We start from the raw sequence: 24,171 nt of genomic DNA, 5'->3' as shown, positions 1-24,171 counted from the left end.
TTTCTCCAAAGATTTGCACAGGGCTTTTCCAGCTCCTCTGAGTTCTCTGTGACTGGTCTTGATGGCATTTATAGACTTCTATCAAAGTTCCGTTTTCCAGAGCTACAGGTTCAGGTTTGACTAATTCTGCACACAGAAATGCACGAATGCACTACTAATTTTACCCTGACTACCTTTACTTTTTCGTATTCTTATAGACTTTCACCATTAATACACTAGATGTCAAAGTAATTGCACAGAGTTAAACACCAAATTGTGGTGTACTGGCTAAGCTAATTTGTTTAAATTTGTTTTCCTGAGAGAACTGTGAACACCTTTTTATACAACCATCTCAATGGCCTCTCTATGACTATTTCCCTCCTTCACAGAAATATTAAACATCTTGTTTCCCGCTTGCACCTTCTCTTGGAAAACGCAGAATTGTGGATGTTGGGATGGATTTTGTATCCTATTTTCCCATCAGTTCAGGAGTTGTAATGGTCTAAAGTGCAGTAACTTCACTCTCTCAGATACTACCTTTAATCAACATGTTACTCTGATTCACTTTTATGCACTTGCTCCCTGTGTGGGCTCAGATCAATTTTTAGATTCTAATGACTGACACATTTTTAAAATACATTTCAGTTGCATGCTTACAATAGATCCCAGGTGCACATTTGCAAGTGCAGATGATTACAGCCCCAAACCCTCGCCATTTGCAATGCAAAGGCCAAGCAGTGGGTGGAAGTGCTCACAGAGTGCTTGCTGATGGGAGCAGGGGGGAGGCTCCATCCCCCCTGCAGCAGCTCCTGGTGCTCCTGGGGCAGCGGAGCTGCCTCCTTCCCCAGCACAGCGCCTGTGCTGCCTGCCCTGGGCTGACGGCAGGGCCAACACAGTCTCAAGGCTTCCTCCAGCCCAGCAGACACACTGGTGCTTTCCAACAGCCCGGGGTTGAGCACATAGCTCCGACTTCACTAAATAACCCCGAGCAGAGCAGCAATGCTGCTTCCCATGGCTCGATAATAGAGTTTCTCAAGCTATCATGTTCCACTGCCCTCAAAGCAGTTAGTACATCAACCTATTAATACTCCACGATTTCTCCCCAGCCTGGGGGAGCTGTGCTCTCCGTAACAGCCAACAATAGGGATGAAAATGAGAGAGAATATTTATTCCAAGGGTGGCATGAGGAAACTGAGGCTATACAGCCGTCCACCTAACAAGAACCAGCAGCAGCATCCCTCCCCTGGCCTCGCGCCAAGCTCAGTAACATCCTGTCGTCTCTGCTGTGACAAAACAGAGGTGCTCACTACAAGAGCATTACAAAGCATTGGTAATGGAAGGAGATTTTCATCAGCAGGCCCTGGAGAAGGGGCTACACCCAACAGTGAGTCCTGGAGCTTATTCACATTGCGCTGCCATGGCTCACATCGATCCAGCGAGCCCAAGCCGCCACGCGCTGACATACAGGCAGTTCCTTTTCTCCAGGGACCAACTTCCCGCTCGGTTTCAAACGCGTTTCAGCTCACACACGCATCCCTGACCCCTCCCCAGCTCTTGCATTCCCCCCGCCTGCGCTGACCCAGCTCTCTCTGAGACCCTGGAGTCGCAGACCTTGAACGTGACACCTGGTCAATGAGCTCTGCCGGGGATGGGCAGGAGGACATTTAACACCACGCTCCGGATGGCTGCAGTGCCTATGCCACACTATACAGCACGGCAAACCTCTTGATATTGAATTTCTCAACATCTTGGGAAGCAGGCTCCCCCATACCCCACTCTGCTGATGGTCTCTCCCCACAAACTGAGTCCCACCCATCCCAGTTCACAGAACCACAGAATCACACAATCCCAGCCTGGTGGGGGCTGGAAGGGACCTCTGGAGCTCACCCCGTCCCACCCCTGCGTGAGCAGGCACCCCCAGAGCAGGGGCACAGGGCCGCGTCCAGGCGGGGGGTGAATGTCTCCAGGGAAGGGACCCCACAGCCTCTCTGGGCACAGCTCGTCTTTGCGGTGCAGAGGAATCGCCGGCACTCTTCGTGCAGCGCAAGATGCTCCTTTGTGTACAGAGGCAATGAGAGAAGCCTCCCTCTAAGAAGGGATGAGGAGCTTCATATTTGCTCTGCCTGGTATATGAGAGATTATGTCACTGGTCATGTTAGCAAACACTGATAAATGTGACAAAACGTGGAGTTAATCCTCGAAGCCTGCTGAAACCAAATATTCTGTCCAACTTGGTAACGAGTACAGACAGAACCATGCTCTGTGGCCTCAGTGTAGTCATAATAAATATTTAAAGTTACTTACTAAATACACAAAGGGTCTGATCTTCCAGCGGATCGTTGGAACATGCAGATTCTGGGGACGAATGTGGAAAGGCACGTGTGCCAGCAGCTCCGCCTGGGTGCAAACAACTGGAAGTTATCCTTCAGCTGGAAAGTAAGACAAATGAGACAGTATTAAAGCATCAGATAAGAAAAGATGTTCCCTTTATTAAAAAATAGCAGTACATTCTTTACATTTAGCATAAAATCTGCTGTAATTACCTAGCAGTTGGAAAGCAATTTGCAACAGGCTTTATTGTTCAGCATCTGTACCAAATTCTCAGGGAAACATCCACCAGGGAATAAAGTAAGATGAGATGTGCCACAGTAACTACAACATTTAAATGCGTGCACAATGGAAAATTCAGTGAGGCTTAAATGAGCTACAATGCAATTGTACTTTAGTGGTGCTGTTTTTGTTTTGTTACTTAAAGGGCTCTGGGTTTGACTCCAGCTTCTTTTTCCCCTGTACACACCCACCCACCAGGAATGTTATAATCCGCACTAACTAGTAAGGTCATACATTATATATAACATACGTTAATATAGATATTAAATAATAAGGTTATAATATTAATAGTAGGGTTATGGTATAATATAGCCTTATAATATAGATAATAGATAAATAGTATTAATGATATTACTTATATTATTAAAAAATGTAACCGTCAAAAGAAAAACCAAGTCTTTTGCAGCCACAGAACCACCCCCAGGTACTTATCAATGCATGAATCTCTTTGGTTTTAATCTCTACAATAAAGAGAAAAGGTAAAATAGCTTGCAAGTTAACCAATGACTTGCAAATTCACCGCAGCATCTCAGAGTAACTACTTCATCCAGTGGAGAGAACTGGAGCTCACACAAGGTTTTGTGGGAGCTTAAAGGAAGCCACATTTTACTCCTGCTTAGCCTGGTACAAACCTGGCCTAACTTCACCAGAAGCGAGACAGTCAGTAGAAATGTGATGGAAATAAACCGCTTCAAGCTTGTACCAGTTTGTTTTAAAAAAGGAGGAGTTCTAGATTTGCGTGTCGCCGAGGCAGGGAGCGTACGCGTGCGGCCGCTCAGGAATTCTGTCTCATGTATCGAAACCTGTGCCGTGTGGGAAGGGAACACGAGCCTGATGCTCTCCAAACGGTTCCTAACTTCCCGGGGACCTCACATGTCACTTAGTGACAACCATGAATTTACTGGATGCCTGTTTATTCCTTCTTTCTTCTCTCACTGATTAAATAACATTCCTTCTGATTTAATTTCAGACCATCAAATAAAATAGTAACGTATCTTTGCAGGGAAACGTAGCTTATGTTCCGTTCCAGCCTGAAGCTAAACAGCATAAACAAATTCATCCCTTTTGGTAATGAGGACATGATTGCAAGAGCGCTTGGAATTAAGGAATATTAACAAATTCCCCATGTTTTTCTCCCATTTAGAACTACGTTTCAGAACTCGGCCTCGTGCTTTGCTACCCTACATTACCCTGTCCCATCAGGCTGTGTGCCCTCAAGCCTCCACGCAGGTTATTAGTCTTACAAAATGCATAGGATTAAAAGCGCATGTCTTTAAGCTCTACAGGCTGAATTTTACTCAGCGTGATTGCACAGATACAAATGAGAGCAGAGCTTGATTCTAGATGTTTACAGGACCGTGCTATTTGCTTTAACATGCTGACTTCTGATGTAAGGCGAGTTCCACGCAGAGGAAGTTAATGTCTCTGTCCTCTTTCAGATCAGAGCAAAGCACACTCGAATGGGGAAATCAAAGTCTTATTATTAGGCAAAATAATTCCCTCATTCAAGAGAAAAAGGAAAAATTCAACTAATGCTCAAAGAGACAGGTTGATCTGTGAGCGAAAGGAGGAATGTAGATGTGATGACAGGAGGGATGTGGCTGTGTGCTCTATGGGTTGGTAGGAAAGCCAGGAATAATAGAGAGCAAGGAGAATCAGACAGCCATTTACAAAAATCCTAGACTTTATTCAATGAATTATTTAAAGTCTATTTCTGAACTGGCACAGGAGGTCACTTGATCTCCAGAAGGGAGCAACGGGAGCCCCATCACTTCTGCCATTCAAAACTCAAATGAACAAAGTGATAGGAAATACAGAGCACAGAACCACCATCCCGTGGCTCCAGGGAAAGGACTGTTTGGCCTTAGGAGACTTCTCTTTCTAGTATTTCTGTCTTCTTTGCAGCCCTGGGAGTTCACAGGCTGAACGAGGGTAAACACTTGACACTTCCGTACGTGTCAGCGCGTGCGGACCAAAGCCGTGGTCAGCTTCCTCATGTCTGATGGCTTAGGGGTGCCATCAGAAACAAATAGCATCAAGCTGGATGAGGCCCTTCAGACTAACCAAGTGGCAGCATTAATCATAACAACCTAGTCGTGGAAGACTCATTTTAGTAAGACAATACTGAAGAGGAAGGCTAGACACCATCCAACAAAGCCTCTGAGCTGCTAAGTGCCCCGGGAGCTTATCCCTGGACTAGTGCCCTGAAGCATATGAACATTGTGATGGCCAAACTTTGTCTTTATTACAGCCTTGTCTAAGAGTTGGAAAAAAGGATAGAAATATGAGCTGAAAGTGATGAACTAAATCACATGAAGGCTAATTACTTTAATGACTTAGCCAAGGTCTCACGCAGTACACCGCAGCAGTAATTTGGGAACACTAGTGTCCCAACCCAGTTCTACAGTTGTACGATCATCCTTCCTACTTCGCCTCAGAGAGCACAGATGGGTTAATGGAAGACACATCTTCCCTCACACACCCCGAGAGCTTCTGCAGACCCGACATCTCCAGCAAGCGCCCTGTTCCCTGTTCCCAGGACCTGAGGGAGCGCAGAGCATTTGTAGAAAGCAGAAAGTGGACCTCAGGAGCAAGGTTAATATCAACAGCCCAGTCTTCCAGGTCCCCTGGGTGAGGGGAGGTTGAAGTCACCCTTCATTCACCAAAGAATCCCTCGATTCCCCCACCATGGAGGTGTTCACTCATTCTCTTTCTAGACTCTCTTTGGTTCCCTGTCCTACAAATATCCTTGACAACAAGCTCCGTGGTCAGAGAGGAATCTAAAAACGTACACTTGGTTTGCCTTGTTCAGCACATTCAGAGTGGCTGGGGTTTCCCATAAATAACCGTACTGCTAAAGGTGAACAGGAGCAACTTGAGATATGTAGACACAGACAGAAAGAATGAGTTCTGGGCAAAGTCGAGATACACAGATTCTCTGACTCCTATTCAACTGCAGCAATTTCACATCTCTGGGAAGAAGGGAAAAAAGCTTCAAGCATGAGATTATTACATTTTGTACGTTACACCCTAATAGAAGCTAAAAATAGACCCTGACGGTTGCTAAGTGCGTTTCAAATGGCTTTCCTTAGAGGTAAAAATGGGGTTTTATTTGAAAAAGCAGAAGGTGGGATTTATAACATCTTGGGAAAGAGCTGAATAGAAAATCGCCAGTTGTCAGAATGGAGAAGCAGGGAGTTTGCTATTCCTTTTCTTCTCAAGAGAGAAGGCAAGGGGTGTTTACTGATTTAGGGCTCCCTAACGCACCACACGAAGAACACACATGCAAACTCATGGCGCTTCTCATCCCCTCGCTTTACACAAACCCACAACGTTCCTACAGGTCCCCCGGCACCGCAGGGCACATCTACCCCGCGGGCAGCAGAGGAAGGCCTTTGCTTTCCACCTGTGCTGGCTCCAGGCGGTTTCCCTTGGCCAGGGCAGCAGAGCGCCCTGAGCGAGGCAATTTCCCTGCCTCACAGGGCACGCCTGGCAGGGGCTTTGGGCCGCCGGGACAGGAGAACCTTCCGCGTTAGCCTGATAATCGGGGCTAGAGCTCAGGTGAGTCTGAGCCCAGGGCTCCCCTGCCAGGTGACCCCCACCACACCAAGGCTGAGGACGTCAGCAGCTTTCAAGCTTCCACACAGGCTAACTCCACTCCGTAACTGCTTTCTGTTTAACCATGTGGCACGGCAGGTTTCAGGTAGAAGAGCATGTGCGAGCTAAAGCCACGCATGCCACTGCAGTTAGGACAGCGTGTCAAGGTGAAGCCTTTCTGCGTACCGGAGTGTAGGGACTGACTGCCATGCTCGTTAGAAGCACTGCAGTTACCATTTTGTAATCAAGAAAATGAACTGTATTATAACAAAGATTGAGAGTTGTAATTGAAAGACGTCTTATGTCAGAACAATTTCTGAGACACACTCCAGGTATTTGGAGAGCCATTTCCTGCAGTAGCAGCTGCTGTAGGACTCGGCAACTTGTTAACATACCTCCTTGGCAGAAAGCAGCCTCGGGATAATTGGAGTTACGGCCATGCAAATAGCACAACTACATATTCAAAATGTTTAGCTGCTGTTAAAGCTTATGCAGAAGCAGTCGCAGGGAGAGGTGAGGTTGGGAAGGACAGTTAGCAGAAGCTCAAGCATCCGAGGCACACGGTGAAGCATCAGACTTTCCGCGCGGCCTCGCAGCTCTCCAGACACGACAATCACTACCCGGGGGGGGACATTAAAATGTTAGGAGAAGAGTAAAATAACGATTCAAAGGAAACAGGTGTTAAATTGATGGATACTTATGCATTGGTGTGGAAGCACGTATATCGAAGGAAAACAGCAAAGAGGAGAAGCCTCATTTATTTTCTTGTATAACTTTTTCACTACAGACTCACTGTGTCCTTATCAAGGCAACATATTAAGAAAAAAAAAGGCATTATCATGGCTGAGAAAGAAACACTATTTTTAGTCAATTCTTTTAAGGGAGACAAACTTAGATACATATTTTACATGCATTGTCAAACCAAAGATCTGGGCCGTATGCGTCTGTGGCCAGTGACTGTGTCAAAGCAGAGAAGTTCCTACGCCTACTCTGAACACTGAGCGGGTTTCTCTGTTCCTCCTTTCAATCGATGCCGATTTGGGGAGTGTTGATATTCAGAGTCACCTGTGCTTCGTTTGAGAATATTGCTCTGGTTCTGCGTTTTATAGGAAACCAACGCACATGTAAATGCACCGCCTGAAAGGTAGGGAGGCGGCCGGACACGCGGGCAGTGACCGCCCGGCCGGGTACGGGTTCTTCGTTAGCCACGGTCCCTGTAACGGAGAGAGACCCGCAGAGCCCCGGGGGGAGGCTGGCAGGGCTCTTCTCTTCAGGAACTTGCCCTGTGCCCAACGTCAGAGTCAAACAGAATATTTCCGTTCCCAACGCGCTCGCCGTGACTTCAGCTGAATCACCCTCCTTTTGGATTCGTAATACAAAAGGTAGAGAAAAATCTATTTCAACAAAATGAATTTGCCTCTAAAACTTCCATTATCAGATCAGATTTATAAAAGAAAAGCAGGCAATTAAACCCAACTGAATGTTTCACAAACAAAATCATCGAGGGTAAGAATCTACATTAATATGACAAAACCCAGGAAATTACAAACTTCTGACTGACAATTTATCCCCAGCCACCTCTGTACAAAGGCCTCGGAACATTATTAATGACCCACTTTGTCAGCAACTTCCTTAACTTTAACACAGTTTTCTCTTTTTACTGTAGAATTTGGGACATTTTTTATCAAGTACTAGATAAGTCTTAATCATGGTGAAGGTTATAGAGTTTATAGGGAAAGTAACGATGTTTTTCTGCTGCACTGGTTAATAACCTGCTGGCAGGACTTTCTGCACCGCGCTCCGGAGGCTCGGTGAAAACCTCATTACAGCAAAGCCCAGGTAGCTTGAGTAATGCCTGCTTGCTTTTATTTATTTATTTTAAATGAGAAACACCGCTACTTTTCACTCCTGACAGAGTTCTACATTCCCTGTGCCAGTCAGCGTATGATGAAATAGCAGAATATTCACCAGTGTCAAACAGAGGATTTTAGCAATAAGCTTCAGTGCAACGTGAAATATTGCAACAATTATTCCTTGTGATCAGGATGTTAATCTTCCTTTTTCAAATAAAATCCAAGGTTATCAGTAAGATCTAGCAGTTTCTCAAAAAATTTCAAAACAGTATTTCTAATTATAAAATTCCTGTTTTGTGAGTCCCTGGGTTCACTGTGAGCAAAAGTCATGGCCATAATTTAACTCAGAGCCTCCCATTTCCACTCTGCAGCTTCTTGACTCAACAAAATCTAAATTTGTGGTTGTTTAAAGATAGCCTAAATAACATACACACACACACACTGTGTGCGCACGAATGCACACGTGCTTACATATATATAAGCTTCATTTAAAAACATAAGGGAAAACATTCCCAGCTGCGGTTACCGACGCCGCAGACACGAGAGACAACGAAAAGTCTCATGAGCACGCCCAAAGCAGTGAGAAAATTGAAAACGTGTAAAACAGACCCAAGTCCAGAAACACGTACAGATGGAGAAGATTTTCACTGATAACGCCCTGCGTTTCTGGATTTAAAAGTCTGGATAATGTGATTAATTATTAACACGCTAATGTAAATGTAATCAGATCTCACGACTGGAGCGTCCAGGGATCACCGCAGGGAAATAAATAACGACACGTGCAATTCTTCCTGACCTCTCGAGTACCGGCTCTGCCGAAGGCAGCGCTTACCAGGCGGGACGGACACGAGATCGTTTCTGCCACGGCACAAGGCGCGACAGGAACGCAGAAGGAGAAAGCAAACGTACGCGGGGTTGGTTTTCCACACCGCAAACGTTCTCCGAGCCTCCGCAGAGGACGTAAGGCAGAAAATCACAGCGGTGCCATCAGACGCCAGGCCCGCCCTGCCGCGCGTCGCACCGCGCCGTCCCTTCATAAGCACGGCAAGTCAGCCCTGCCGCGCCGGCATTGGCCCTTCCCCACCTCTGCCGGGGATGCTCTGTCTGGTACAACCTACGCCGACTTTATGTCGTTAACTCGTTTCGACTGCTACAAAAAGCCTGGTAAATATTTGGTTTCTGGAGCCTTTCATGACCCGTTTTGCTCCACTTCAAATGTTTTGGCACAGAAATAGCATCAAAGAGCTAAATAGAACTTGTTACTCATAATATCTCTTTAATCTTATAAACAGCGTGCCGCAGATACAGATCTCAGCAGGGCCATAAAATTAATGTCCAGGGCCCGGCTCGCAAGGAGAACGATGCTGGGCGAGCAGCTCCGTGTGGCAAAGCGTATTTCTCAAGGTGACATGACCCCACAGAAATATTTGTCAGTGCATGCTGCACATATGGAGAGCTGGAGAGTCACCCTAAGCACATAAATAGCGTTCAGTGCAGAAAAGGCAAGAAAAACAACTATCGGCATAACTGTGGAGATGTTTTTCTCTGAACTTACAGAGCGTTGCCAGACGCCGGTGACTGTGGCACAGTGTGGGGCCCCAGAGGACTCGTGTGATGGTCCAGAACCCAACAAGATTTGATTCGTGTATTGTGTTTCGGTATGACAGAGCACAGGGTCTGTCCTCATTGCACAGACAACAAATCCGGGAGGGAGGGGAACCGAAGAAATCCCAGGAGAGGATTTCACATCTCTCAGCAAATCCCTGCATAAAGTGGCAAGATCCAGATTCCTATTTCTTTCTCCATCACGTTGGCAATTCGCGGCGCTTGCCAGGCAAGGGAGAAAGTCAGCTGGAAGCAGATGGGATTTCATCAGCTCTGGGAGAGCTGATGAAATCCCAAAGTTGGCCAGTGGCCCCCACTCCAGAGGCAAATCGGAACCTCTCCCGCGTGCTGGGGCCAGCGCGGGTGGGATGAGGCAACTCGCCCTTTGCGGGGCTGGTGCAGACAAAGCACCGGGCAGGGAGCGGGAGGGCGAGACGCGACCCCCAGCCCTGGCACAGGACACCTCTGTGCTTTTATGTATTCCCCTGCAGCCAGCAGCTTTCTCAGCCATACGATGCTGATAACAGCCAGCATTTCCTCACCTCAGACAGGGACTATGAGACTAATGTGACTAATGTCTGAAAAGAGCTTTGAGGCAGCTGGATGGGAGCGCTGGCATTATGATTAATTCCATAGACTCATACAGATTATAATATGCACAAAACCAAGCCATTGCACAGAGGACATACGATATTATATTGCCGTTGTCTTTGCGGGCTTTTAGCCTTTCAGCGTCAACTCATAACCAGCAAGAGAGGGCTACATATCACTTGTCTAGGACACTCAACGGCTCTTCATGTCTTCCTAGAGAAGGGGACGTAACTAGAGCTAATGGCAAACACCAGGGAAGCCAACAGTACAAATCACGACAAAGCCTGACCAAGGCAAAAGCCTGAGTCACATCAGGAGTTCAAAGACAGCAACGAAACCAGCACGGCACCCATCAGGGTCCACACCGACAGCATTCACAGGGAGATAACCCCCTTGCCGGGACGAGAAGTGTGCCACAGGCGAGGAGGCCTCCCTGCCCGGCCCGGCTTGCCTGCGCTCGGCCGGGTTCCCGCTCCCGCTCCCGGGGCAGGAGGCTCCGGCCGGCCGCTGCCAGGCTGCTCACGGGGATCGAGCGGGAGCCCTTCCCGCCCCGAGCCAGCGCCCCTGCGCGGGCAGCCCCTCGCGTCTCCCAGCTACAGCCAGACCGCAGGGCATCCTCCAGGCAGGAAGGGTGGCCGGCTCCATCCTGCCAACGTAAAGGGAGCCGGTGCCGGTGAACGCAGGAAAGTCTCTTCTGCTCTGCCCTCGGCAGGGGGGAGGATATGGACTTGCCCAAGGCCACGCAACAAGTAATTAGAGCATCAAATAAAATGCAGCAAACATGGGTACCAATCCCACTTCCCAGCCACCATCAGGGCCTCCTCTTGCAAGAAGCACTTGAGGGCAACAGGCACATCAAAGCAGCGTCGCAACACACGTCGTGTCTCAGTTGATGCAGTCTTTGGCAAAAAGCGATATTCGAATGGGCTCTTTCAGTGAGAGAGGGATCTCCAGTACTTGTGAAACTGTTCCTTGAAAACAGTGTGTGACGCTAAGCTGTCAGCTTTCCTTCGTCCCTGAGCAAACCACATTTCTTTTCCTCACATCTAACACTCTTCATGGAAGGATGCGATAAGCGCAGACTTTCACTTAGAAGTTTGGGAGTTTTTTTTAATTAAAAGGAGAATGTTACGTGAGATTATTTTCATATGCAATCTGCAGATTGGCTCTCTGGCTGAGAAGCAGTTTGTTTCCAACCACCCCTGTGGTCACAGGTACTGCTGCCTGTGTGCGCGCCCTTCACGGCAAAATCAAATTGCAGCGATCATAAAGATCAGAAGATTATGAACACACACAAAATACAGCGTCTGCAACATCCACCAGCAATCCCGCACTCCTGCCTGGCTACAGCTCAGTGAAATGTGGCCAGAACACACATTGTCATCAGAATTACTTCCTTCCTGGGAAGGACAGAGATATGGTACGCCTCGCAAGGGAGGTGCAACAGAGCTTTAAATAACCGCTTACAAATTTTCCTTGCAAAGAAAATTACGAGTCATTTAATGCCACGAAATCCCAGACTAAGACTGATAAAATAGGCCTGCCTTCTGCATTTGTGCAAAAGGAATTAAGGAGGCACGTGGAAGTTTTTGGCACAGCAGCCAGGAGGAGAGGGAATTCTCACTTCTGCCTTTACCGAGAACGGCTGTTTCAAAAGAAAGAGCTGTGGTTCGGTTCTAGTATAAGACACCCATGACTGGATTTAGGTCAAAGGAGTTGCACCCATTTGCAAGGGGGGAAATTTAGCACAGGGACTTTATACTTAAAGGCTTCACCTGAAGTCCTCTATGGAGCAAATTTTCCTGCTGGGTTACAGCAAAGCTGGAGTCGGCAGGACGTCAGGGTTCAAATCAGGTATCCACAGGCTGGTAAGACGTTTCACCTCTCTTTCGCCAGTTAATTTAAAACAGGATTAATAATTCCTACATTATTAGGATTTTATGAAGCTTAATTAATTAAAGGTCATAAAACGCAATGAGACCCGCATATGACAGATACCAGATAAATCCAGACTATTAGTATGTAAGTCACACTGTGTTTGAGACCTATAAGCAGCTCTGCAGAACGACTGCCAAACTGAGCCAGGACGCGCTCCCCGTCGCCTCCCCTGCCCCAGGGCTGCAATGGGGTGCTGGGCCGGGCTCAGCCAGGGGCAGAGAACCCCCACAAAAATCTAGAGGGGAGAAACGAAAACCCACAAAGGCAGGCGGGAGGATTCGCAACGGGCACGGGTGCAGGACACGCGGGGACCAGACCGGCTCCGGGGGTTCGTCCAGCACCACGCCGAGCGCGGGGTCTGTCCGCGTGGGTGCGTGCGGCTGCTCGGGCGCAAAGAGCCGCAGCATCCAGGCCAGCGCATGCACGTGTCTCATTCAATTCAAATGAGCCTACTGTTCTCCAGGACCTTTAATTACTAAAAATGCAGCAAATCCCCTTAAATATGCCAAACCGGGGTGGGCAGAAGGGGCTGTTCAGGATTGAAGTAGGATAAAGAGAATAAAATGCAAATCTCCCTGCAGTTTATACTTATGACTAATACCTATCACAACAGATTCATTTGGGAACATGCTTGTGACGTTAAACTTGTCAATCCTCCCCGCCTCTCAAAGCCTCTGCTCTGTGACATGCCAGCCAGCTTCTCCAGGCCCGCACAGCGGTTGCTCAGAAAATGCCGCGTCTCTCCGGCTTCGCATCCTGCTGCTAGGAGGCGATGCCTGAGAAGCGGCACCTGCAGCCAGAGACCAAAGTCGTCAGCGTATGAGTTGACGGCATCCTGAGAAACAAAAATCCGAGCCATGCAAGGGTTTATGAAGAAGCCGGAGGCATCCCCGACCCGCAAAGCCGCGCGCGGCGATCCCGAGCCAGCCGCGTAGGCGGTTGGCAGCTGCTGCTCCTCGCAGCGGCAGGGCTGGCTCAGCCACCCCCTCACCACGGAGCCGTGCCGGTGGCTCTCTGCGGCTGCCCTCGAGCTCCCACCGCCGCGGCCGGGTGACGTGGAGCGTGCCACCGGGGTGCCACTGCCGCTGCACGAAGCGCTGGATGTCCAGCAGCACCCCGGCATTTAGCCGCTCACCCAGGTGGGAACGAACACGTGCAAATGCTTCCAACAGGGCTCAAAGCTAGAGAAGAAACTGTCTGAAACTGGTCTGAACTGGTGGGGCACCCAGCGGGATGACATGCGTGGCCTTGGCACTGAGCTGGATAACCCCAGACCACAAGAGCATATGGAAGCACCAAGGGGAGGAACAACCTGAAGGAGAAGGCGGATTATTCACGGAGGGAAAGGCTAAAGCTACAATCCAAAAGCAGAGGAATTAGCATAAGAGTAGACCATTTGCAGTTCTTAAAGAACAAAACAAGCAGCTAAAAAAAGAAAATGCTATACAAGGAGCTGAGCAACCTCAGCATAGGCAGGAACTGCCCTCACTAACTGCACATTTCGTCAAGCCTTTACGGAACCCTGCGTCTTCCTCTGGACGTCAGACACTGGGAGGCAGGTTATAGCTTGGCCACGGCTATTAAAGATACCCAAGATAAATTAAGCTCCTTTTAGCGGGGGCAAGTCCCAGCTACCTAAAAACAGTCTCTACCCTGAACCAGCTGCTAGAAGACCCATGTCCCACCCTGGGATCTGGATTGTCAGTGCCCCTCCTGGGGTCGTGGAAGCTGGTGGAAGCATCTGAGAAAGACAGCAGAGCCAGGGGGTGGCAATCTGTCCTTCCTTCTCTAAGGATCTGGCCCACAGCTTCCAGCAGCTACTAAATGATTTGAGACCTGAAAGCCTATGGATTTTTCACTGGGAATTAGAATCCCAAATCCAGTATTTTACAGCACCAGCCACCCTGGATACGCCATGGATGCACGACAGCACGAGGCCCTGCTCTGCCTCCATCTCCATCTCTGGCTCCGGCTTTAGAGCACTAGGCTCTGCCTGTATCCTATTTAAAGGAGTTTGCTGGTTGGGAAAGGCTCCAAACCTCTTAACAGACCACTTCTGTCTCAGCGAAATTATCAGGAAGGATAACAGTGCAATTTATAACTCTAAAAAAAACCTGGGCTGCGTTTGAATAAAGCCATGCCAAATCCATATACGTCTGGATTCACTCTGTGAGGCCAGGTAGCGATGGTCATTTAGGCATCCTGCTTCACTAAGAACCCCGTAAAAAAACCTTACGTCCTGTGAATCTATATAAATACATTAGACAGAGAATGAAAACGGCATTGAGATTAGATTTCCATCTCTTAACATCTACATACATGACAGATGGGATTAGTAAACGAACAGACCACTGAAGGAAGAAGGGAGGATTAACAATGGAAAATAAAAAAGGTCGATAATCAGTGGCAGCTCTTTGGAAAAGAGACTTAGGACAAATGGCACAAGCGGCTTCAATTTATTTACTTTGGCAAATGAGAGATGCAGAATATGAAATGAAAGAACAATCTTCCTTTAATCTGCAGGGAGAGCGGGGCTGGGTACAGCCCGCGCAGGACATCATAGCCGCTAACGAGGAGAGAGTTCTCCGGGAACATGCACTGACAACTCTAATCATCCCATGCCCTGGGAAGCTTAGAATCCAATTTCAGCTCCAGCTATTATTGCAGAAGTTTTAATCTCCATTCTTATGCAAACAATTCGAGGGAATGATGGATAGATAAATAAACGAACAAATGAATAAAAATCAGGCTCTCACGCTGACGCAAAGGAACTATTTCTCATTGAGATGAGCATCACACGCTGGTGTGAGTTTGTGAATGACAGTCGGTATGAAGATGAACATGACAGGCGGAGGTTATCCTCCTGCTTATGCTGGCTTTAGATCAAGTCCAAATTTTATATTCCAGACACAGCAACAAGGAAGCAGCGGCTGCTGTAACAGGGAGCACAAATGCAAGAAGAGAGCCCTGTTCCTCGTTTATGTCCAGACAAAGAAGATCCAACCTATGAGGTCAAAATTTATGAGTGAGATAAATAAGCAGGCGGTGTGTGATTCTGCTAGACCCCGGCAATGTAATATAAAACCACACTCGCTGTACGAAAGTCCACCCAAACATCTGTCTGGGCTCCAGCACTGACCCACACAGATGTTTATAGATTTTTTTTTAAAAAATATGCATTTATAAGTTTGTGGAGCTTCAAATGCTACAGCAAACGGGTCCAGATTATTTTTAGGCACTGTGTAACAGAGTACTTCCCACTGCTTTACGCTCGATAGTGCCTCCGTCAGTAGGTTGCTTCCGTGAAGCAAAGCAGTTTGGATTCACATTGGTCTCAATACTTTGTGTTTGGGAAGATTTTGAGAGTGGGGGAAGATTCCCAGGGCACCTCCTGCCCTGGAAGTGTCGTCCAAGGACATGGAGGCAGAAGTTCACCTCTGCTCCAAAGCCACTGAGAAAGGGACCGAACTCCAATGTCCATATTCACTCTCCCATCTCCTAGACTTGGGTTTTACACATCTGGCTGCCTACTCATTCCCCACTTAGAGTTTCATCAGGAAAAACGTGATTGGCACAATTCCATTTTCACCAAAACATCACGTTTTTTTCTTTTCCAAAGAAGAATGAAAGCACACCGTCCCTCTCTGTCCAGTGCTGCGCTTTGTACTGAACCGAGTCAAAGAGATCCTGCCCTCCGGCTCCTGAAAACACACAACACGCTTCATTTTGAGAGAGCGAGCGAGACCAGTGCCTTCGCTCCCTCAGAGCCGAGACGAGAAACAACCACGGAAAAGAACTGCTGGAAGACCTGGCTAACATTTTCCAAAGCTCATGCGTTTTACCGTTTTCAAATGTTGATGCAGAGACATACATAAGTCAAAAAATGTACAACGTGTGTTTCAATCAGCTTGCCTGGATTTTCAAATTTGAATTTTAACGATTCAGAATAAAACACACATTTTCAAACATCATTAGTTCAACACAGTGCAGGAAGCTTAGAAAAAGAAAAACCCCTAACCACCAGCAGGGCTTCTCTTTGCGGCATTTCCTCTGGATAGATCAACCCAAATTCTGTTGGAAGGAGACCCATTTTTACCATTTCCCCCCACTCCCAACATACCCATTAACTGGTCTCTTTTGTAACAACCTCCCCCACCCCAAACTGCCACAATGTTGATAGGATGGAGATTGCCTTCTGCGCCAGCAGAGCGGGGGGGCACGACCTGCTCTGGACGGCCGCCCAGAAGGTGCTTCCAGGCTGTAAAACCGGTACCGGTCACTTACACTAAATCTCTTCACTAGCACCAAAAGGGAATGAAAGATTATTTTATGCAATCAGCGTTTAGTCCATTTACTACTTGCTGCATTAATATTAAGAGATACACTCTCACTTTTGTCCAGACTGTAAAAAACACATGAATTAAAGATATTTGAGAGTTATTTAAGAGTTGTGCCCTCTGAACAGCTCCCTCCGGAAGGTGAGCCGTTAGGTCTCGGCCTCCCATTTGGATCTGGCTCTAAAACACATTTGCTGCTTGTTAGCAGATTAACAGATGAGACAGAGGGGAGTTAAACATAGCCAAGGTGCGAAAAGTAATTATAGGCTGCTGCATCAGGCTGGGAATAAGAAAAGCCAGTGTTAAGTGCCTGCTCTAAGAGGTGATATCTATCTTTACTGGAAAAAGAACAAGGCAGAGCTGAACCTGTTTGTATCTTAAGTAGTTGACCTGAATCTCCCTCTGTATCTCCACACGAACACCGTTCAGACTGAGTGCACTTAGATAAACTTTACTCTTCTCCAAGTAACAAACCAATAATGATTTCAAGGGACAAGGGAGTTTCATTGAGAAACCGGGGGGGGGGGGGCGGGGGGGGGTTGTTTATATTTTTTTTCAAATCAATGAAGAATCACACAGCAATGTTCTCCCAAATTTGTGCAAACGAAAGCCAGCCAGTCTGCTGCGCCTGACTTGAAAAACAACAAACCCCTCCAGTTTACAACCCGAAGCGAAGTTTCCCGCGCTCTCCAAAATAAGCGACATAAAACCGAAGCTCTGAAACTTCAGAACAGACCTTAGCGAGGGCGAGAGCTCAGGAACAGGCCAGCAGGATTTTATTGGCAATCATGAAAAGAGCCATTTGTGGTAAACTGGCTCAGGCTACCCTTAAGCCACCTTTTAATCAAAACTGCCTTAGTGTTGCTCCTTGCTTCTGATATTCTATTCACCTGTTGCCTTTTGCCTTGTACCGTGATTGTAAACTCTCCGAGGCAGCGTTTATAGCTTTGTTGCGAGTGAAATCCAGGCGTCATCCAAGTCAGGGGCGGTTTGTCACAGCAGCAGAGGCAGCTTTTCATCACAGGTGATTTTGCGCAGCGTCCACCACGCCAGAGCCAGGGCATCCAAGGCTGCTCTCGCAAACAACAGTGAACGATCTAACGTTATGTGCCCTACAGGCTGCTATTATTCCGCTATATTATTTACTGATTGGGTCAAAACTTTGTTGGTGTGAACCTTACGCACCTTGATGCAAAATCGCATCAAGAACGTGAGTGAGACTGTATCAGAAAGCAGTGTTTTACACCAATTTTTCATCTATTTTAAACCTGTATAAGTAATCGCACAAGTTGCAGGGCAATGGAATAACATTCCTTCTGGGGCTGTATTTTCTAAGCCACCCCTCTGGTTCCTCAGAGGGAAAGCTCTAATGTGGGAATTGCATAGCAAAGATGATCAGAAACAGAAGAAAATAAGATTTTTTTTTCCTTTTTAACACCCAGCCCTCACTAGCGTTCCAATGACTAGATAAACATTTCTGCAACGTAAGTGAAGTAGTTTAGCACTAGTAATTTCATCAGTCAGAGGTTACAACTTATGCATTGTTTGAGTTCGTGACTGATTCGTTATGCATGCCCAAGAGCTAACTGCATCCAAGCGCGTGCTGTGCCTGTTGGTCTGGAGGTGTATTGCCGTATGTTTGGTGTATACTTAATTAACGCAGTGCAGCTGCGCTGCTTTCCATCTGTATTATAGATTAGATTTCTATTACACATCTAGGCAGGAGTCCCACGATTCATATTTATTAATATAATTACCCCAAGATTTAGATGGTTGGAAGTACTCAGTCAGGCAGCCCAGCATTACTTTGCACAAGGAATATTATTCAGCTATGAAGCAAAACTGAATAGCGTAAGTACTTAAGTGGTTGACATGCATGCAGTCAGAACACCAGGCTTGCAGACAGAGGTTAAAACAGAGCCCGCTGAGCATTTTCTCCAGGTACTGGTTCCTAAGATATGAAGATTATTGAAGTGCGACTTGCCAACGACTTCATATTCAGCCTCAGATTCAGATCGTTTTTTAGCTTCCTGCAATCTTTTTCTCTAGGCACTGGAAATTTAATTTTAAAATTCGATTTGTACTTCGCACTCATTGGTCTTTAGTATCTGCTTATGAAGCACCCGTGGTTCAAAATTCATATGCCTGTGCAAATTGCTACAGGTGTAGAAGCTTGAGCGAGGGTGCAGATTGCGTGCGTGCATTTCAGTCAGGGGTATTTCCAGTTGTGTTTTTCCTGCTGTACAACACCAGCTTGCACACAGATACACCGAGGCCACGAGAACAGAACAAATCCAGAATGCAAACACAGGAATTAAATGTGACCAAACTGCAACGTTTCGATCCAGGATCTAATTCCAACCTCACATACATTTCAGGAGTCTGGAATACGAGGACCCAGAGCTGTGCTTTGGGTTTGAGAAGGAGGGGACGTTCATTTAGCATTTTATGTGAACGTTATTGTCTTGTCCAGCTCTGAACCGAGGAAGTAATCTGACTAATTAAAGTCCAAATCTATGCAATTATAGACAGCAACGCATGGCTGAGAAATAATCAAATTTACTTTTCTTATCCATTCATAAAGACATCGATATAATTTTGTAAGCTGGTTAAGACCCGCACGTAGGGAAGCTAAAATTTCCAATTACCTGGAGAGCAAAGGGCACGGCACAGCAGCTGGAGCAGTTCTCACGCTGCACGTCTCAAAACGGTGCTCGTGCTCCCGTGCCAGGCAATGGCGAGTGCTGCTGGAAGCAGAACTGCGACTGGCAGCCGCCTCGGACAGGCTGATGAATGGCGTCGGCTGGTGACTGGCACCTGACAGATAGTTTGGCAAAAGGCACCGATGTGAACGACCTTGCGAGTTAAGTGTCCCATTGAAGCTGATCTGGATGTATTTACTCTTCCGAGTAAGCTGCGTTTTTAGGTCTCTTAATCTGGGGGGCCAAAAGTACTCTGTACCTGCTCAGTGTAGTTTTTGTACACAGAAAAGGTAAATCATAAAACGATCCATGTGGGAAAAGCCGAGTATATACAGAAAAGGAGCAGCTTGGCTGGGTCCAGCAGCGAGGCTGGACCAGTGCTCCACCAAAGCTGCCGTGCTGGTGGAGCCCGACCCGGAGGTCTGGCCAGGTATTTCCATAACGAGTGGAGTAAGAGAGCTGGGGATAAGGGGGAGGGCAGTAGGCATCTCAGTGGCGTGATTTATGGTATCTGACGCAAAATGCAGGTTTTCTGCTATTAGCCAGTGCATCGTTTCCCCCACAAAAACAGGCAGCAGAAAACGACCGTTTCCAGTTTTCTCGTGCACCACACTAGACGGCACTGCACTGGGGAAAAATGCCGAGACGATGAGGTCTCCGAATGTAACAGCAGGCCCCAAAGGGGCAGGTGCCGACGCATCTAGAGAGCATTCGAACCCGATCAATAACATTCAGATCTTCCAGCGCCATTCCCGTGGTCAGGACAGACAGACAAGCTGCTTGGCTTGATGCTTCTCGTGCAGCTGTGCCTGCGCGGGAAACGCCGGGGGTCAGCGCCGCGGGGTCCGCCTCTGGGGGACCGGCTACAGCGCAGGCGTCGTGGCATGCCTTGGGCGCTTGTTTGAAGCGAGAACAGTGACGCGGGGGGAAGCAAACTCATGCACCGCTCGACTGCCAGATGATATTTTGGAACAAAAGTTAACAGGGCTGTAAATCTAGGAGATGGGGGAATTACTGGGTCACTCTGAACCGGCTGCTTCCACAGCCCTTCTGTTAGGCTTATTAGCATAGAAATTTCTAACTTTCCAGCTGAAGAATTTTGGCTGTTTTATGTTTAGATTTGAATTATAATAGACTTGCTATAACTGGAGGGCAGAGATAGGGAGAGGCACAGGAAATATGCTTAAATAGCTTGTTGCTTTTTTGTCTTAAGGACTTTTGCCCCCTTTAAGGAGATTGTTGTTTGGAAACAACAGCAAGAGCAACAACACTTACTAAATATTAAGTAGAAATTCCAGGGGAGGATGCAAGAGAAGGAACATGGCACATTTTGCTTGAGAAGTGAAATGCAGTTTCATTGATCCATCTAGCAGCCACAGCTCAGAGGCTGCTTTGTGCCTTTGAGCTTTACAAAAATCTCCAAATCCTCGGGAGCAGGCTTAAGGGACTTCATCCATGTGTCAAATCCCCAAACTGAAGCAAAATACCGACAGGCCTCTGCGGCAACGAAGTTATCCTGAACAGCGTGGAGGTGGTTACTGTCACCCCAGAGGGGAAAAACAGACTTCCTGAGAATAACTTGCAAGTCTTCCTCCTGCTTTGCGTGCCCTCCTCTCCTCCGGCGCGACATCAGCCATGGGCGGCACCAGAAGCATCACAATCGTCGGCTCGTCGAGCAGCTACTGCTCTGCAGCCCAGGCCAGCGGTGGCAGGGAAGGATCTGCGGGGACCACCCCAACCAGCACGCTCCTCCGTCACGGGCAGAGGCTCGTAAGCCCAAATCCAGCGCTGGGAAGGGGAGCGCTCTCCAGGAGGCCACCACGCGCACGCCAGCCGCCCGCGTTTCTGAGCTCCCCTCTCACGGAGTCACCCGGTCCTTTGAAGTAACTGTTGGGGGTTTTTATTTTCACCAAAGGCCACATTCTTCAGCCGACGTCGGCGGCAGATCAGGAGAGGACTGGAAGCGTGTGGTGCCAAAACCCAAGTAATTTAAAGCGCAAAGGTAAAACCTCCCTTTGGTGCAAGCCTCTGCTCTCAGGTATCCTACAGACCAGGTCTAGAATAGATTGTTTTACCCTTGCCTTTCTCCCCTCAACTTCCCATTTTAATTAACCTTACAATCTTCAACTAAAGTAGCGCTTGCGACGTTGCGCATTAATGGAAGAGGCAGAATCACGTCTCTTCGTAGAAAACAGCGCTTTGCACATGAACCAAATCCTTTTGAGACTTTCAGCACAGGAACACACATTTTCTTGCTGGCCGCTGCTTCAGTTTTATACCGAAATTCTCAGGCAACTCGGAATCATGCTAGAAAATTTCATGCTGCACAAAGCTGCTTATCAGCATCAAAAGAAATGAGTTCAGATGGTTAGGAAAGAAAAAAAAAAAAAGATTTTTTTTTTTAAATAATGCTTATGTTCCACTACAAGAGCACATGAGGTGGGTTTGCTTTTCAACTTCGGGAGGAACTGTTCTCCCTTTCCTTGTCGCTTTGAAGCACATCGGACTCTCAAAAGCCATATAAGAATATTTAGGCTGTTTGTACATAAAGAACCGAGGGGGAAACTTTATAGCACTGTAATCACCGGCTCTCCATCCTACGGTGTCCTCAGCAAAGGAACATTAATAAACATTAAAGAGGAGGTAAGCTAGGCATCTTTCTAATTAAGAGCAGAACAGCCTGCCAGACGAGGTCAGTCCCCAGATGGGGTTGAAGGGCAGTGTAAGTATGAGAGAATAAATTCAACTAAAGGTCATCTATATGGATTAAATGATCTGAGCAGTCATTTCCAGAGCCATCTTCTGCAATTAATATTTAATTAAAAATAGAAACATTATAAAGTTTAGCTTTTAACCAGCAAAATTATTTCATGTCCCATAAAACCTTTAAATACAAGATCACGCGTTCTTTCTCCCTCCCTATACAAAGTAGGCTTCTGTGGTTGTGAGTAGAGCTGAGCAACCCAAGAAAGGGCATTTCAAGGGCAGTCAGCCTTTACATCTGAAAAAACCCCGCCTGAAATCTGTTTCTATGACCAGAGATGGCATTTAACAGCTGAGGGTTTTTTTTTCATTCAATTAAGAATTAAATGCAATTTCTAATCAAATATTCATGAAAATACATAATGAACTTGAAGAACCAGGCTACCCCAGGGTCATGAGCAAGACCATGTTTCAGAGTAGAAGGGGATGGAGGAAAGGCACTTGAGGATGGTTCAGGTGCCATCGGCTGGTCTCACGGAAGCGCGACCTCGCGCTAGGCGCGGAGCGAGCGGCTGCTGCTGCCTCCCAGCGCAGCGGGGCCGAGCCGAGCCTGCCCCGCGCGTCCTGGCCCCGCTGCCCTCAGCGCCTCTCCGCCAGGGGACCTGTTAAGCGGTTCAGAACCAGCAGTTCCTAAAGAACTAACAGTAGCTTTTCACTTTTCTTTGCGTATCTCCCTGGAGCTCTCCTAAAAGTGCCTCTGGCATTTGTTTAGTGTGATTTGAAATGTTCTGTCTCCTATGACTTTGCTTGGTGGCCTAGTTCTTGGGCAGCAAGTCGCTAGAGGAATATTTGTTCTTCAGCACTCGAGTCCTCTGTAACCTACTTCCAAGTTTTAACCTACACCACCAGAAAGAAGTTGGAAAAGGAGGTTCAGACTCATCGTATCAGTTCTTATCTTTGGAAAATGCAACAAAACGTCCCTTTCCCTCTACGATGCGTGGGTCCTTTCACTGGTCTGAAGTTTGAGAAATTGAGGTCTGGTTCCCAGCTCTATCACCAGTTCCCCATTGACTGATCAGAAGGTGCACACTCCCCCAGCCTCACTCCTCTGTGAGTGGAGATAATACTAACTTATTTTCATATGAGCTGGAGATATTTTTCACAGTGCTATGAAAATTAGAAGTAATCTAGTTAAAAGACTTGTTTTTGCTTCCCTCAAAGTCAACCGTAAAATTCCCTTCACTTCAGTAGGGCAGGATGAATGCTTTTTTCTTTAAGTGCTTGACAGAGCTTCCTCTCTTTATTCTTGGAACTTGGGGTCCTACTCTGTTTATTTTTACTTATTACAGGGGAAAAACATGAGATTTGTCATTGTTTTCAAGGGTACCAGAGATGTAAGTCAGAATCTCCGTGTATCTGGCTTCTTGAAGCTGTTAGCCTTTCTCATTGCTGTGACCTTCTCCCGTCAGCCTTCCTGGTTTGCCCACATCTTTGCTCAGGGAAATTTCTCAGGAGAGCCTGGGCTGGTTACACCTCCTCGCTTTGGAAAGCTGCTATTAAACCTATCTGAACTGGCACCAGAACTTGCAGGAGCAGCCTGGCTAATCCTCCTGGAAGGAGGCACAACCCTCAACGTCCACAGGAGCGTTCGTCCATCAGGAAACAAGAACAGGCAAAGAAAGGCAATCAGCTTTCCCAAGATGCTAATAAGAAGGCACAATTAATCTCTCTACCTCTTACCCAACCCCTGCTGCATATATAAATCAAATTAGCAGCCATATATGTACACACACATATATAAAATACCCTCTGATTTAAATGGCCCTTCTGACTTGGAAATAAAAGGCAGGAGGTAAAACTGCTGAAGTTCAGCAAAAGACAACACGTGCAACATCATTCCTCACATGGCCCACGAGGCCCAGGTATTATTCGCATTAGATTACATATGCATGAAAAACACCCTTTCAAAATATCAAATATTATTTGTTGCTAATTCTGGTTTGCAAACAACCGTCTAGGATTTCTGTTAAAATATGTCAGAGCTGTTAAATGCCTCTATAAATAATAAATAGGAAGGGCATGTACTAAGACTAAGGTCTCTCTGCATCAAGACATAGACGGCACTATGTTTTATTAATAACAATTTGAAAACCACAATGAAGTAGGAAAATGGTTCCTCTGCCAGGATTTCAAATCCCTCGTTCACAACCAAGCACAGCCCAGAGGGTAATGGTTCTAACCTTATCAGAAGGACTT

The 24,171-nt window shown here is 47.1% G+C and overlaps 1 protein-coding gene and 1 long non-coding RNA gene across 2 annotated transcripts in view; one reads left to right on the top strand and one right to left on the bottom strand.

The window, feature by feature from the left end:
• Window positions 1-2,404, bottom strand: part of LOC135316874 (uncharacterized) — a 175,021-nt gene extending 172,617 nt beyond the window's left edge. The window contains exon 1 of the long non-coding RNA XR_010376086.1: window positions 2,284-2,404. This is a non-coding gene — a long non-coding RNA (uncharacterized LOC135316874). The remainder of the gene's footprint in view (window positions 1-2,283) is intronic.
• The window catches only part of KCND3 (potassium voltage-gated channel subfamily D member 3), a 122,657-nt gene that overhangs the window by 42,792 nt on the left and 55,694 nt on the right, over window positions 1-24,171 (top strand). The window lies entirely within an intron of this gene.

Source organism: Phalacrocorax carbo, chromosome 23 (genome assembly GCF_963921805.1).
Source record: "Phalacrocorax carbo chromosome 23, bPhaCar2.1, whole genome shotgun sequence".
Lineage (NCBI taxonomy): Eukaryota > Metazoa > Chordata > Aves > Suliformes > Phalacrocoracidae > Phalacrocorax > Phalacrocorax carbo.
Note: the sequence above shows the minus strand (reverse complement) of the source record. Positions and strands in the feature narration are given on the sequence as shown.